Source organism: Protopterus annectens, chromosome 2.part0 (genome assembly GCF_019279795.1).
Source record: "Protopterus annectens isolate FY-2018-M chromosome 2.part0, PAN1.0, whole genome shotgun sequence".
Lineage (NCBI taxonomy): Eukaryota > Metazoa > Chordata > Ceratodontiformes > Protopteridae > Protopterus > Protopterus annectens.
The window spans coordinates 114,137,114-114,154,449 of record NC_056728.1 but is presented as its reverse complement, the minus strand read 5'-3'; the positions used below and the strand labels follow the sequence as shown (position 1 = coordinate 114,154,449).

Sequence of the window (17,336 nt, the reverse complement as noted above, 5' to 3'; positions counted from 1 at the left end):
TTTTATCCATATAAAAACTTGGGCATTTTGGCACAAAGCTAGATATATAATGCCCACCATCTTACAATTGAAGTGAAAATTGATTTTTATGTTAACATTGTTAACCTTAACCTCATTGGTTTCAAGTAAGCTAGAACATTGACTACAACTTCCACACTTAAAAGTACCACACTTTTTTTCTAACTAAAAAAAGTGACTTTTGCCTTTTACTTCTACTTATTTTGCAGCACCTAGCCTGCCTAGTACCAAACCTTGGCCGCTCCCCCCAAAGTTTTTTTCATCCCTTCAAAGCCTTGAAAGAAAGACCAGTTGTTAATAATAATCTGTTTAACTACAGGGTAGTCTTGAGTATAGGTAGTAATAAAGGAACAAGAAAGGGTATCACTGTTATTGTTTGTTTGTTTTGACTTAATTAACTAATTATCCCCCTATGTCTTTTAACTGAAATTTCCCCCTGAATTTTGTCAATAACATCCTCAGGGTAATTTCTTGCCAAAAACATATTTGTTAACTTGACACTTTCCTGTTCAAAGGCTTCATCATCTGTTATCATCTGTAGGACAGCGCAGTGGTGCAGCAGTAGTGTTGTCACCTCACAGCAAGAGGTTCTCTGGTTCGATTCTTGGCTGGGGTGCCTTCTGTGTGGAGTCTGCATGTCCTCCCTGCATTCGTGTGGGTTTCCTCCCACGTTACAAAGAAATGCATCTAAAGCCTTTCTCCCCAGGCCTCCACTGAAAATTGGCCTTGTTCCAAGTTGGACTTTCCCGCTAAACAAATGTAAAATAAAATAAATAAATCATACGAGCCATCCATATAAATTGTCCCTTTATAATACCTCTTTTCTGATGAGCTGGGTGACAGCTGTCATAATGCAGAAGGCTGTTTGAGTAGGTACCTTTCCCATAGATGTTACTTTGTATAACCTTCTTTATCTCATCTTTCATAACCAATACATCTAAGTAACTAATTTCTTTCTTACTGTAAGTATATATAAATTTTAGAAAGGAATTGAATAAAAAATGCTTTTCCCATTTCTGATGGAAAAACTGGCCGTCAATAAATACAAAACTGTTTTTTAAAACCATCTCTAGTAATGTATGCATAACATTTATTTCATTGTTTCTAAAGGCCTTTGATTCCATTAAGAATTCATGGAACATCTCCAGCCCTTCATCTTGAGAAATAACATTAAACAGGTTGACCACATCAGTTGTGACAAATGCTAGTTCTTGACTATAATGTACATTTCTCAGTTTATGCAGAAAATCCCACAAGTCCCTAATAATATGAGTTTCTGCCTGAACAAGGGATTTGACCTTCTGGTCAATAAATATGGCCATAGGATGTGTAATAGACATACTACCACTGACTATTGGCTGCTTTGAGGGGGTCAATCAAACACTTATGTATTTTTGGGATACCAAACAAGGTAAGAGTTGCTTTGGCAACTAAGTTTGAATGCCACAGTTTTCCCTGGCCTAAATGAGTCCATTTCAATAGCTAGTGTATTAAGACTAAGGTCCTATTATGTTTAATTGTATTGCATATAACATTATTAATTTTCATTATTAATTTTTATTTTTATATTTATAAAGTATATACATATAAATTCTAGGTTATAATATATGTGTGATTTATTTTCATTTTTATTGTTGGTAGCTAGATAAAGTTTTGTATATTTATAATGAAAAATTTTTTAACAAAGGTTTTCTAAGAGATAATTAGGTCAGGTGATAATTGAGTAACTAAGCTTAATTTCTTTCATTAGTTGTATAGATTCTGATGAAGTTGTGGTATAAACTTATGAAAGCACTCAATCCTTATCCTGTTGGTTAATAAAGTGAACTTTAGTGGAACATCTCTCCTTTTGCTTCTTGTACAGAGGGTTTGTCTTTTTTCGTTGGTTATTGATCTGGTGTGGTCGAGTTTGTCATGTCCTCTAGAGAAGGAGTGTGTGGAGGGTCTACATCGTCTGTACCTACTTTACAAGAAGTACAGTCTAGTGTTGGACAGGTAACTAAACTTGTACAGCTGATTTTAGAATGTAATGGGGCAACCGGCACATTTGCTCAATGTTCCAACAAATATTCGAACACTCTGGTTTGTTTGAGAGAAGTTTTGGGCACTAATTCTTTAGTTGGTGCTGGAGGAGGTGTGGACTATGTAAACATGGACAGTTGGTTGCGGTCCACCATTCGTTTAACGCAATGAGCAAGTGGCACAGGTACATATAAAGACTCTATTACTCAACTTGAAAATGTTTTACTACAGTGCAGGAAGCTGCAAGTAGAGAATGCATTCTTAAGCAAATGCATTAACACTGAAAGAGTACCTAAGGGTCTTCATCTTTGGAAGTGCTCTAACTGTATGGTTGCTGGTTCCCCCTTGCATTAGGAATTAGTTGAATTTTTTAATAAACAAGGGGTGGAACTCCTTCACATTTTACATAAATACAACCGGATTACAATAGATTCACTGGTCAAGGAAGCAGACCAGCTGGATTCTACAATTAAAAAAGACCTATTATTCAATGTACAAAGGGAAGAGTACAACAAAATATTTCGGAAGATTGATTCAGTTATTGCTGATGTCCAGAGATGGAAATGTCACAAACTAGAGCATGACAGACTTGAGTATTTGGAGAGGAGAGCCTACCCCAAGCCAGCAGTACTGAACATCAGACCCAATGGGGAACAGAAGGAGTCGGGGGCAGGAGCCAATCAACTGGAAGGTGTAAGTAGTGATGACGAGGAAGTGGAAGCCACCCTTTTACAGCAGCCTCCACCAAAAAGGTCCGAAAGGATACACAACCATTTAAATGGCCCACAGAGGAATTTTCAAGGGAGCCCTCAGCAACAGAACTATTATTCCCATCCTTGGAACTGGGGGAGGAGAAGAGGAGGGAACAGGCAACAGAACTATCGTTAGAAGCTGACGCCGAGTTAGAGGAGGCCCCTTATGTTTCAGGTACTGTAATGGGGTTGATTCCTAGCATTCTAACCAACCAGAGTGGTGATTTTTAAAATTTATAACTACTCTGACTGTGAATTTCATGACGATCTTGGTTCTCAGTAAAGGATTGACTTTTGTGCCAACGTTTTTTTTCTTATTGAGACATTAATGATTGATTTAAAGCTTTTTTTTTAAAGAAAGTTTAATTAAAAATTTTGTTTAAGGGTGTTGAAAACTCTTACACCAGTAATGTGTTATGTAAAAATAGTATTTTTAACCCTAAACTAGCTATGCCTTTGTTAATGTTTGAGAAGATTTGTGAGTAGAATTTTAGGAACTTGACACAAAAACAATATAGGGATTTAAATGTTTACAACTTGAGTGAATGTGAAAGAAAGCTGCTTAAAGAACTTATTGCCAATAAAGAAATATGAGTCATGAAACCTGACAAGGGAAGGGGGATGGTCATTATGTCTAAGAGGGATTATATTGATAGGATGTTTAAACATGTGTTTGATGAGGATTCTTACGAACAAACATCTTTAAACTTTATTGACATTTCTTACAATAAAATTAGAATGTTTTTGAAGGACATGTTTGACAAAGGGGAAATTTCTTTTGAGCTTTATGAGTATTTACAAGTGAAATTTCCCAGTGTACCTACCTTGTTTGGTATCCTAAAAATACATAAGTGTTTGACTGACCCCTACCCCCCAATGCGGCCAATAGTCAGTGGTAGTACATCAATTGCATATCCTATGGCCATATTTATTGACCAGAAGGTCAAATCCCTTGTTCAGGCAGAAACTCATATTATTAGGGACTTGTGGAATTTTCTACATAAACTGAGAAATGTGCATTATAGTCAAGAACTAGCATTTGTCACAATTGATATGGTCAACCTGTTTAATGTTATTCCTCAAGATGAAGGGCTGGAGATGTTCCATGAATTCTTAATGGAATCAAAGGCCTTTAGAAACAATGAAATAAATGGTATTCATACATTACTAGAGATGGTTTTAAAAAACAATTTTGTATTTATTGACGGACAGTTTTTCCATCAGAAAAAGGGTGAAGCGATCGGGGCATGTTGTGCCCCTGTCTTTGCAAATATAGTACTCCTGCAATGGGAGAAGTGCTTTTTATTCAATAGAAGTGATGTACCTGGCTGGCATTTTTATGCCAGGTATTTGGATGATATTTTTATAGCATGGGACTCAAGTGAGATTGAAACTAGACATTTTATAGATTTTTTGCACTCTACCACTTCTTTTCTAAAATTTGCATATACTTACAGTAAGAAATAAATTAGTTACTTAGATGTATTGGTTATGAAAGATGAGATAAAGAAGATTATACAAAGTAACATATATAGGAAAAGTACCTACTCCAAAAGCCTTCTGCATTATGACAGCTGTCACCCAGCTCATCAGAAAAGAGGTATTATAAAGGGACAATTTATAAGACTGGCGCGTATGATAACAGATGATGAAGCCTTTGAACAGGAAAGTGTCAAGTTAACAAATATGTTTTTGGCAAGAAATTACCCTGAGGATGTTATTGACAAAATTCAGGGGGAAATTTCAGTTAAAAGACATAGGGGGATAATTAAGCCCATTATGCATGAAACAGAGTTAATTAAGTCAAAACAAACAAACAATAGCAGTGATACCCTTTCTTGTTCCTTTATTACTACCTATACTCAAGACTACCCTGTAGTTAAACAGATTATTATTAACAACTGGTCTTTCTTTTAAGACTTTGAAGGGATGAAAAAAACTTTGGGGGATCTACCAAAGTTTGGTACTAGGCAGGCTAGGTGCTTAAAAAGTATGTTAGAAGTAGAAGACAAAGTCACTGACCTTTTTAGTCAGAAAAAGTGTGGTACTTTTAATTGTGGAAGTTGTAGTCAGTGTCCTTGCTTACTTGAAACCGATGAGGTTAAGGTTAACAATGTTAACATAAAAATCACTTTTTACTTCAGTTGTAAGACAGTGGTCATTATATATCTAGCTTTGTGCCAAAATGCCCAAGTTTTTATGTGGGTAAAACTGTCCGTCAATTTAGAGAGATAATATATGAACATCTAAACGACATAAAAAACAAAACAAAAAAAAAGTAATTCTCTTTATTGTCCCTTGATAAATTTCCCTGATTATGGATTTTTATTTGTTGGCTTAGATATAGTTTATAAGCAGTACAGGGGGGACCTTGGGGTGACCTCATAGAATATAAAGAGTTGATTTGGCAACTAAGGTTGAACGCCACAGTTTCCCATTGCCTAAATAAGTACACTTCAATAGCTAGTGTGTTAAGACTAAGGTCCTATTATGTTTAATCGTATTGCGTATACCATTATTAATTTTCATGATTAATTTTTATTTTTATATTGATAAAGTATATACATATAAATTCTAGGTTATAATATATGCGATTTATTTTCATTTTTATTGTTAGCTAGATACCGTTTTGTATATTTATAATGAATATTTTTTTTAACAAAGGTTTTTTAAGAGATAATTAGGTGAGGTGATTAATTGGTTAACTATTTAAGTTGATTTTTTAAGTACAGCAAGAAAAGAACACTGTCAGGGTAAGGTATCACCTCCCAAAAACACAAAATCCAAAAAGAGAAGAGGTTGACCCTCCACAACAAAGAAGCAAACCACCAGATGAATGAAAAGTTAAGTCCTTTCATAGAAGATCATATAGCGCTTTACAGTTGCTCAGCTTTATCAGTCATCATCATTACCCATAAAATTTGAATCAACTTATCTATAATAAATAACCACATAAAATCCACATTAATAAATAAATCACATACAAGTTTAATACATAATACATTTCCATAAAAATAACAAAAAAATATAATAAAATATATTCATATATATATCTCATCATTATAAAGAATGAATAAAATTTTAGTAAAAATAAAACCATTTACTCCGCTATGAGCTATATTAGATAATTTTCTTAAGTAGTTGTATGGATTCTGATGAAATTGTGGTATAAACTTATGAAAGTGCTCAATCCTTATCTTGTTGGTCAATAAAGTGAACTTTAGTGGAACTTCTCTCCTTTTGCTTCTTGTACAGAGGGTTTGTCTTTTTTCACTGGTTATTGATCTACTGTGGCCAAATTTCTAAACCAGGTGAGTTCAAAAATATTAAAATTACAGACATAAACCTTCTTAGGGACAGATAGAGTACTCAGATCACTTTTACATCCCCTTCAAAATGAGGAACTCCTCCAAGATCTACAACTAAAAAATGGATTTCATAGCTGGGTAAAGAGTTAATTCTCAAAACAGTCAATAATATAAAATTCCTGTTAAAGTAATAACCAATGACATAAGATTTGACAATAGCTCTTCTACGAAAACTATGACAAAAAGAAAGCTTGCTTGTCCTACGTTAAAGTGGCCAAATAGTATGGTATTAAAGTTATTCTACTTTATCCTGTCAGACTTAAATTATTTGTAAGTAATGAAACTAGAATTTTTATGCTATTGGGTAAACTGTCTCATTTGTTAAAAAGTGTAATATAGCAACTAGACATGAAGGTACAGACTGGAACTGTTTATTTCTAAAGAGACATGAGGAGAAGGATAACTGGAAAATACTTTCACATAAAAAAAGGGAAAATAAATTAATGATGCAAGAAGTAGGAGTGAAGAAATTCAAACATTGAGAAGTTTCATATATCTTACATATTTCAATTGCGCGCTGCTTTAATTAATAAGGGTAGATGTATGTGATGCTTTAGGAAAATTAAAAAAAAGAAACAATTCTTCAATGCTATTTATATTTGTTGTGAGTTACAGTATAACACAATGATTAGCCTCACTTAGACTGTTAGGAAAAGCAGAATGTAAAATTATGAAAGTAAAATATAAATGTAAAAAAGTACTATGTTCCACTTACAGTATGCTTCAGGAAGACTGGGTCTGGGATGCCTTTAAGACTCATAAGAGCATATTTTAATATGTATGTGATGCCCCTGCTCTGGGACAGTAATCAAGGCGCCTTAATCCTCACCATAGACACTAATGAAAACAAAAATACCTATGACGTTACTAAAGGTAGTCCAGCCAGCAAAAGAAGAATCCCAAGGAATACAATGGACGTACCACTATGGACTTAGAACCACACTGAAATGCTCTAAAATATGAAGACTTTAATAAAATATTAATAAAATCACATTGAAACATAAAACAGACAGACAACTGAATTAGCACTTTAGGCCATAGCCTTCTTCAGATCCTGATAAGCTAGACAATCATCATGCTTAAAAAGCAATCAATAACCAATCATCCTCAAGCAAAGAACTCATCCCTTCCTATTCTCCCAGACCAATAAAATCATAAATCTAGACCAGTCTCTGTATTAACCAATCAAAATAGGCTTAGAGGAACACACCAATCGTTCTGGTTTTCGCAGACATTTTGTCTATGGCTGCAATCAGAACTGTAAGATACAATCTGTATGGCCTAAACCAGGTAATTCAATTTCAGACTATTTTTCAAAGTTAGATGGACTGAGATTAACCTTTTTATTTATTTATTTTACATTTGTTGACTGGGCTAGTCTAACTGGATATATGTCCATTTTCAGTAGAGGCCCAGGGAGAAAAGCTCCAAGACATATGCAAAAATACAATGTAAAAAGAAGTACAGTAAAGATACATACAAACTGAAATATAGAAAGTAGTAGCAGTTAGGAAATAAAACAAAAAAGAAAAACTTTTTTTTTTGTAATAGCAATAGATAAACATTCTTATAACAATACTAACTTCAATACTAGCAATAGATAAACATTGTTATAACAATGCTAAGTTCAATACTACAACTGCACTTCGCAAGGACCGTAAGGAGGTATAGATACATAAAGATGAATGGTTGTTGATAATGAGACATAGGAAAGTTAGTCTGGATTAGTACAGGAACATAACCAGTGTGTATTGATATATAATTTGAGTTTCTTTTTAAATAGTGTAAGAGAAGACAGAGAAGTGAGATCAGTAGGTAGTAAATTCCATAGCTTTCCAACAGTATTAGAGAACACCTGCTGAGTTGTTGGATCTGCAAGTGTTAAAAAAAAGTTTGTTGGACCTCTTCTCTTCTAGTATCATGTTACAATATATTCATTTCAACAGTTACAATACAGTCTGACATACAGGTATATTTCTATTATGTCCAGAAGGACCCAATGTTAGTACATTTTTAACTCAAGCAGCTTTACAAATGGATTTTCAACACAAGCATCTGTACAAATCAGTTTGATATACAATGACATAATTCTTTACAATATTCCAGCTAGCTATGCTGGCAAATGTTACACATCCACTACCCTACTTCTCCTGGCATAGCTGGCTTACCTCACATCATGACAAACAGATTTCAGGTTTAGTTAATTTTTTCTTTACATTTAAAATGTTAACAGTAAAATGCAGTAAAATGTCATTTTTAATGTCTCTGAGCTCACCTCATAACTCACTTTAATTTCATGTTAAAGTAATTCATAGTTTTGGGAAGATTCTATGGCTTGTAAGACATTCTTGCCTTTATTGGGAATTCACTGCTCGCCTTGGATGTATGGGCAGCTTGTTTACTTTTGGTTTCAAAATGTCTGCATTTCCAGAAGGTCAAAGAAAGCATTTGAAGTCAAAAAAATTGAGGAGAAGTTACTTTTTGCATTAGTTCTTCAGCATGTGTGTGCTAGTATAGATGTATTGATATGTATGTGAATGCCAGAAAGGATATAAATTGCTTGTGTGAAAGGCAAAAGGGGATATTTACTGCATATCTAAATATTATTAAAAAAAGGGAAAAATCAGTGAAAGCATTGAATTATTCCTACTTATATATATATATATATATATATATATATATAGAGCTATTCCTATATTAAACTGGACGTAAGGAATAATATGCAACCGGCCAAAATAGATTAGCTTAGGTAAACTGTAACAAGGCTTACTTCTATTCTCAACTGCTGAAATGCTGTTGATTTTATGTGGATATCTGTGAGGTTTGGCGCATACATTTTTTTCTTCTAACAGAAGCAGCTTACTGTGTGCATTTATTGTAAGGTATACTTCATTATGCTAGACTGTTAATAAATTCTCCTAACATTTTACATATAACACACTAAGCTATCTTACTAGGAGGAAAGTCTAGAGTACTAAAAAAGAGAGGATTGTAATGTAAAACAAGCAAGTGGCATACTCCTTGTGTGGGATACTTAAGATGACAGCTATCGCTTTATCTTTAGAAGATAATCTCTAGGGTTATGAATATAAATGCTCACAGTAGATTTAAAAATGATATGCATCCCTTTCTTTTTTATATGGAAAGTGAAAAGAAAGACTGGATGGCAGTAATGAAAAGTGAAAATGTGGGTTACCCACTCACTTTGACATGTATTTTGAAGACCGGAAATACAGTGTTGGAATGAATGTCAGTAGATAATTTGAAAACACAAAGTTAGGTTACAGTCAGTTTGGATTGGCATTTGTCAGCTATTTGAGAAACCTCACTGGATGGCTAAGGCTATATTTGCATTTGTTTTCTGAGGTAGAGCATTGATCTCCATGGACCTTTTTAGACTCATCCCCAGGAGTAGTGTCTGGTTAGGTGACTTGCTCAGAGTCACACAGTTAGGCAATGGAAGCTGAGGGAATAAAATCATGCACCACTGGACCACAGGAAGCAGCTTTTTAACAGCTCCTTAATCGTCTAACCCAACTGCCTGACAAATTAGACTGCAGACTGCCAGATATGTTATACCTGACTGACAGATTTATGATATACATATTTGTCAAATAAGTGCTGGAATTTTGGAGCCCGTGCAAGTCAAAACATACAAAAGATTTTGAAATTAAATATTATAATTCACCAGATTTATACTTACTAATGTACAAATAACTAGTTTCTTTCATACTCAAAATACTAACACTCTTTTTTAATTCTAAAATATTGCCTTTAGTAGAACTGATATAAATGTATACAGCTCATGAACCAAAAGTCAGAATCTTTTTATGTGTAAATAGGGGAGGGGTATTATTAATACATTAAATAGTCTTGTGCTTAAAGATATTGTGTCACATGATTATGTGTTATGTTTCATGTAAACTTAAAGTAGTTATATATGTTTTCATTATTCTTATATAAATCCACTAAAGTCTATATTCTCCTTCCATCCTCCCTTTTCCCCCATTTGAACCTCCCTGACCTTTTTTCTATGTTTGCTAATTTCTGATTTCTATTCTGCAATGTTTAGCTCCCTTACTCAGTCTCAGCTCTCTCCTGTATCTATCGTAGTGCTGGAAAAGCACTGTTTCCCCTATCTTTACCTATGCTTACTTCAAATTAAGATAATCTGAATATTCTTTCAACAGCACAGCTTAAGCAGACAGCTTTGTGCAGCTTCTTGCAGAAGATACTACATTCTTTTTGCATTCATTTGGCAGGAAATTCACTTTTCTAGCATTAACCTCTCTTATTCTCTTGTTGTTACCTACCTAAAACATATCCTCAAAGACATGTAACATTTTATTTTAGCGACTATATTTCATTAGCTTCCTGCATAGTTTTGAATTCATCAAACTGGCATTATTTTACAAAAACTACACTAGTAATCATAGTCACCGATACTATCAATTTGTACTCTACTTGCCCCACCACTCTCTCAACTACATAACGTTCAGTTGGTAGTAATGTTCCTTGTTAAAAAACCTTTAGGTCTGTATTTGCACTAATATTCTTAGGAGCATCTCTCATGCTCAGTTATTAGACTTCATGATAATTATTTAAGGAATATTATGCAGCAAGTTTTCTGAAAAGGTCATAGCCATGATAAAGCTCTCTAAAATGTCTGACCTCACTAGTCAGATATTCACATTAAAAGGATATCCTCATTGTTTTGCAAAATAAAATCCTTAAAATGGGTTTTAACAGTTAATGTTTGAGTAACAGGAACTGAGTTAACTGGAAAGTAACCCCTCCCCACTATCTGCTTTCAGTTATGTCAAGGTGCAATGTACACAAGTCCCACACTGGTACTCATATGGACAACCTTCCCTGATTCAGAAACTCATTAAATGGGGAGAAATTATGGAATCCAGAGCAATGGTACAAACAACAGGTCATCTATTCTGAGTGCAGTGGGGAAACATTTTTTGATTATGAGCTAGCTACAGTCCTGCTCCACATACTGGAATGTAATGATGTCAGCATGGATACTTCAGTACAAAGAATGGTCTGCTGGCTTTTTCTAAATCTGTAAGGTCAAGGTTGAGTTTGTGCTGTCTGCTGTGGACTACAGCCCTAGCAAGAAGACCTTCCCTCTCCCTGAAATAGGTGAGCTGGCAAAATGATGCTCATTTTTACTCTCCTCAGGCAACTGCTTGGAAACCTAATGAGTTGTCCAACATGGAATGTCGGGTTCACAGTTCAAGCATCACCCCTCTGCATCATGGTAGAACTATGTTCAACATCTCAATTTTCTCAGGCATTATTAGCCAAACGAGTACTCACTTTGGAAATATAAAGCTTACATGATACGGTGATGAGTCCACATCATCATATAAGGCTGATACCATCTACCAGAAGACTAGCTGATTCAACCAATGAAAAACCAGAGCAACTGAATTTACAGGTAAATTGACAGGTTACTGCAGCAATGATATGCGTTGCCCCACCTTCTGTATACATTTTTATGGAGAGACTATCAAGGTGAAGTTAAAATGTGGAGAGTTCCTTTCTGACAGTTTAGTGCAGACAGTTACAGCTATCAATGGCCAACAAGCTGCTTGCTTTAGTCCAGCAGTGACTCTGAGCAACTCACTTAACAAGTGCTCCTAGATTGCCCCTGAAATGTGATTTATGTCTAGTGGATTTGCTCAGTTAATAGTCAGACAGACAGATAGACAGTTAGGTAGATCCTGTTATAAAAAGATTTAGATAAGGGCCTGTTTAGACCACTCAGCCTCTATGTTGAAGACATCTAGACTGAAAGCCAAAATTAATGAGGGGACAAAGGCCCAAAATCAGGGGCAAATTTTAACTATTGTTCCTATAAACTTAGAAAACGGCTAAAATAGCAGGTTTTGTATTATGCATTTTATGAAGGAGTTGAAGGCTGAAACTCAAATGACTGTTATTACTTGGTGACTTCAGTCCTTAATGCACTCTCCCAACTAGCCTAATAATCAATCCACCTCTTAAACTCCTGACTAACTGAGTACAAGCTAACCTAACATAAATGTACATATTGTAAATAACATAATTGTATGTATTATAAATAACCCATCCCACCTTTTTTCTCTCTTTTCTTTCTAAGTCTTTATTCTCCCTCTCAATTAAGTTACCACTGCCATCCTAAATATTTAGATACTATGTAACCAAATAATTTATTCCTGTTCTCTAGCATGAAATGAAATTGTAATTGTGTCTTCTTTACTTTGATTGTATTTGTAACTAAGCTGTGTAATGCTGAGCTTTTCTCCACGGCCCTCCACTGAAAACGGGCTCCCTGAGCCCAGTGGACCTCCCCGGTCATCAAAATGGAAATAAATAAATAAATAAATAAATAATGGTTGGCCAGAAATTCACACATTTTATAAGGAACAGACCAAAACTTTAGACATTCACTGGAACTCTGGACAGTACAAAGGTATGCTAAGTATCTGTCTTACTAATAACAGTAAATCAACACTTATTAACTCTTTACTACATCCTAAATGCCTTTATTGAGCAGTCTCACTAACTTGTCAGATATGCTCCCTCCTGCTGGTTCACCCTTAAGTCATAAAGGTGGATACAGTCTGTCTCTACATTTAAGCTGTTGTACCTGTAGTGTTCACAGTATTCAGAAGCAAACATTACCTTGCTCTTAGTATGTCTGTAAAATGGCAGAATGCTGAAGTAGAATTCCAGCCACATTACGCCTGACTAATGTCACCTATTAAAAGATGCAGTGCCTTTTTGGATGACCTATTTGGTGCATATGTAGTACCTTGCAGAAATTCTACTCATTCAGTTTCAGGAAGTGTGACAAAGCTGTTTTGTTTCAGCAATTAGCTTTTAACTGATAAACATAAACATGGACATGTAACTGAACTCTTTTTTCAGTATTACCTAGCCTTCTGTTGACAAAATGAATCCCAGGGCCCATTAAAGAAGTTATTTCCTTTGAACCTAACATCTGTCAGTCATTTAAAAACATCCTTATTGTCTAACCCTTAAAATTATTAGTGCTACCAGAATAATTTGCTTCTAACAACCTCATTGCTAGATTTATTGCATGCTGACTTGCTTTGATCTGTCATTCCCATATATGACAGATAACAATCATGGCCTAATTCTGTTGCTTGTTAAGCTGTAAGTTCAGCAGAAAGGCTGCTTGCTTTTTCTCACCTTCTCTAAAGATGGACATGTTCTCCCAGACCACTGCTAACAATGAACTGGCTCATTCAGGCATCCTGGTAAATAAAACAAAAATAAAGAACACATTTATAATTAACTAAATAAATACAGCTGTGATGTGACAGATGACACTGGGCAGCTGTTTTATGAATGTGTAAACAGGGCAAAAGATGGATGGTTTGCTCTTTCCAGACAACATGTAGACCACAGGGCGAAACTTTACCTGCAAATATAAATCACCCTTATGTCTTGCCTCCCAAGCTGTTGCCCGAGTAATCATGTTAAGTTAACCTAATTATAGCTTTCTTAAGTGTATCATGAATATGTGATATGACTCAATGTCTGCGTCTATCTATGGTTTTTAAGTATATGCCTGCCTGGTAGGTACACAGAACTCCATTACCTTTTGATTTCTATGAATATATTAAGTGATGCTCAGTTTGTTGACATCCTCCAGTATGTTCATGGCTGAAATGTTGAAGTTCAACTCATTGACAATTGTGAACAAACAAAACATAGAAATAGCCTACATACAATGGACAGTATCTCCTTTATCCCCTTCTTGAGGACACTGTATGTCAGAGGAAAAGTGCTACTCCAATATGCAGCAACCTTATCTGCCAAAAACAGAATGGAAGCATGTAATGATTAAACATGCACTTATAAAAAATAGAAAGGCAGGATATGGTGGGTAAATCACAATACTGATTTTTATATTTCCCTTGGTCTATTAACACAGATGGATAAACTGATGCACTGTATAGCCACTGCTACATGCAGATTAAATGGATGTACATCCAGTTATCCATACGCTGGGGTTTCCTGAATACCAAACGCAATACAAATGTGCAGCAGTAGGTTCTTTATATGTGCAGTATGGGTTTATAAATTAAATACTGTGTGAAGCAACTCTGTGGAAATCTATACATGAGCTTTACAAGCTATGTCATCTGTCTTCTGCATAGTGCTACTTGTGAGTTAATCTGTATACAGTAATAATATAGGTTCTGTAGGTTAATAGCATTGCTTGACAGTTTACTGCTTTTTACTCTAAAAGTTTCTAAAGTAATATTTGCATGCCTCATATCTGCAGTTTGCAGAAAGGCTGAAAGGGGTCTAATTTGGGGTTGTCACATATCCCAGTCTGTGGAGGTCATTCAGGATTTTTTCCTCCTTATTGCATACCCAGCTGCAGTCAGAAGTGCCACATTAAATTTCCTAAATTTGAAGGATTTTCTGTGTAGCTACATGCAAATCAGGATCAGAAAGTCAATAAATAATTCAATAAGTCATCAAAAAATTTGCATTGCTGAAAAGAAAAAAGTTTGAGGAGCAAAATGCCTGCAAAATTTGCATTTCTGTTAAAAGAACAAAAGTATTTTAATCACTCTATATCCACGCTGAATTAACATTTACAGTGCTGTTAAAAGACATTATATGTGGTATCTATGCAGAGTTTAGCTGCTTGAACTTTTTTCTAGCAATGCAAGCAGGTTATGGTACATCTGTGAACTAAATACTGTACAGATCGTGCTTGAGTGCCATTAAACCAGGAACCATTTAAACTTGAACCAAGCAAGAATTGCACGGCATCCACACTTGGGGCAGTCCAACACAAACAAATATTTATTAAAAATAAAAATAAAAAATGCCAAGTTAAGTGCTTTTGTCCATCCACTTGGACTTCTTCAGAACTCAAGTCAGCTAAAACAAGTCAACCTTTTTAAACCTTTGTCAATAATAATTAACAATCAATTAACGTATTTCATTCCATTTTAAAGCAACAGTTTTCCAAAAAACTCATTTTAATTTTGTAAAGTTGCCTGTTTTAGCTGACTTGAGTTCTGAAGAAGTCCAAGTGGATGGACAAAAGTGCTTAACTTATGGGTGAACCACCATAGAAGAGCAAATTGTAAAAACAAACAATAAAACTTTAATGCAACAAGCAATCAGTTCCTCAGGTACCAGACAAGCACTTTTGGCTCAAAGCCTTCTTCAAATTCTAAGGATACAGGTCCTGAGATCACTTATTTAAAGCAGCTTGATCCAATCAAATTAAGAACTCTACCTGGGAAGTAAATTTCACATAACATTAGGTAAATTTCAATTAAAAACAGTATCTCTTATCCACTTTCCTTCTTCTTCCAATCAGAAATGCAAGATCCGATGAGCCTCTGCTTTCCACCAATCTGATTTTGTTCTTAGTTCTTCCTGTTTTAAATCTCCTCAAATAAAACAGCAAACTAAATTTTCCAATAGGGCTCAGTATAGCAGTTTTGCGCCTTTTCTATAACCTATCAAAGGTTTACAAACTTTCCAGTTCAATTCCCAAATACCAACTAAAAATATTAACAAAGTAAATACCCCATTACCATTCCCCTTGGTTCAAAATACAAACAGAAAACTTCTACGCATTTCCAAAAATTATTTAGCTACTTCACAGACTCAGACCTTCATTTCTCCTTGTAAAGATACTTCTCCACCAATTAACTTCATTATATAAAATCAAATCTCTTTGACAGCCAATCATATCGCTTGATTCAGGCATTCATCTTCAGGATTTTAGGTGAATAACATAGCCTTCTTATTTGTTTTAAAGCTGTTTTTAGCCATTCTTATTAAACAACTAATCCCATATGAGGAACATAATATCCAGCTAATCGGATGCTACAACTTGTTCTTCCTATTTCAGCAACCTCCAACCATGTAAGAGATTTCTGTTGACCAATGTGCTGTAGTGAAGCCAACAATGCCTCTTTTCTAGCCTATCAAGGCACAGCTCAGTCTCTCTTTAAATATTCACTATTGAAACATGTTATAATTCAAGGTACAGAAAACTCATTAGTCAAACTCCACAAGAATGATCTATTAGAATCTTCTAAGAGACTCCATCAATCAGGAAAAAATGTTTTTTTTATGTACTTCGATACGTAGCTTCGTTCAAACAAAAACATTCCCTGGTTAGTGGCTTTCCTTCTCATGGCTGACTTTAAAGTCAGTAAATCAAAACATGTTCTCTTACATACATTCATGGATAATTTCAGGTCATATAAAATGCCACTACTTCCTCACACTTAATCTCCACTCCTTGAGGAAAGGTTTTAAAGGAACAAAACCATTTAACCCTGGTGGACAATCCGCTTTAAGATTCATAATCCATTTTGCTTCTTCCACTTCAGTTTTGTTGACCAAATCCCCTCCTCGCAGGGTCACTTCAACCATACTTATGACCATAAATTTAAAGGAATGTGTACGATTGTCTCGGATGTGTGTATATAAGGTATTTGTTTCCACTTCATTCCTTATGTCTGATTGGTGCTTAAAAATACATTCTTTAAATCTCCTGTTGGTCTTTCCTATGTAGAAAGCCAAACAGAGGACACAGGTAGTAATATATGCAATGTTTTTGCTGACACAATTAGCACATTCTGTAAACTTGTAGCTTTTTCCTGTCTTTGGATGAATAAAATTATTGGCAGTATATATCATGGCACATGCCTGGCATGAGCCACATTTACGTGTATCTATGCAATGTCTTAGGTCTTTTGAGTCCCTGCAGGTCACATTGCTTTTACATAATAAATGTTTCAAGTTCTTCTTATTTTTATAAGCAGACTGAGGAGTCTCCCCCACTATTTTTCTTATTCTAGAATCAGATGTTAAAATAGGCCAGAATTTCTTTATTATTTTACGTATTTCAAAGTTATCTGTATTACAGGTACTGTTCAACCTTGTCACAGGTTTCTTATTGGCCATCTTATCATTGGTATGCATGATTGATCCTTGTTCAGTCTTTTGAGAATACTACGCAGAATAATAGGGTCTGCCTTTGTTCTGACGAAAATCCAATTTACTTGCCTGTTTCCTCTTATTCAAATCCATGCTATAGCCACGTTCCCTTGAAATCATGTATTAACTTAGTTCTTCCTGCTCAAAGACCTCATCTTTAGTGCAAAGT

General features: G+C 35.0%; 1 protein-coding gene across 3 annotated transcripts in view; it reads right to left on the bottom strand.

Annotated features, from left to right (window-relative positions):
* LOC122792986 (diacylglycerol kinase beta-like) overlaps positions 1-17,336 on the bottom strand; it is a 4,078,579-nt gene that overhangs the window by 757,633 nt on the left and 3,303,610 nt on the right. The gene's annotated exons all lie outside the window — the stretch shown is intronic.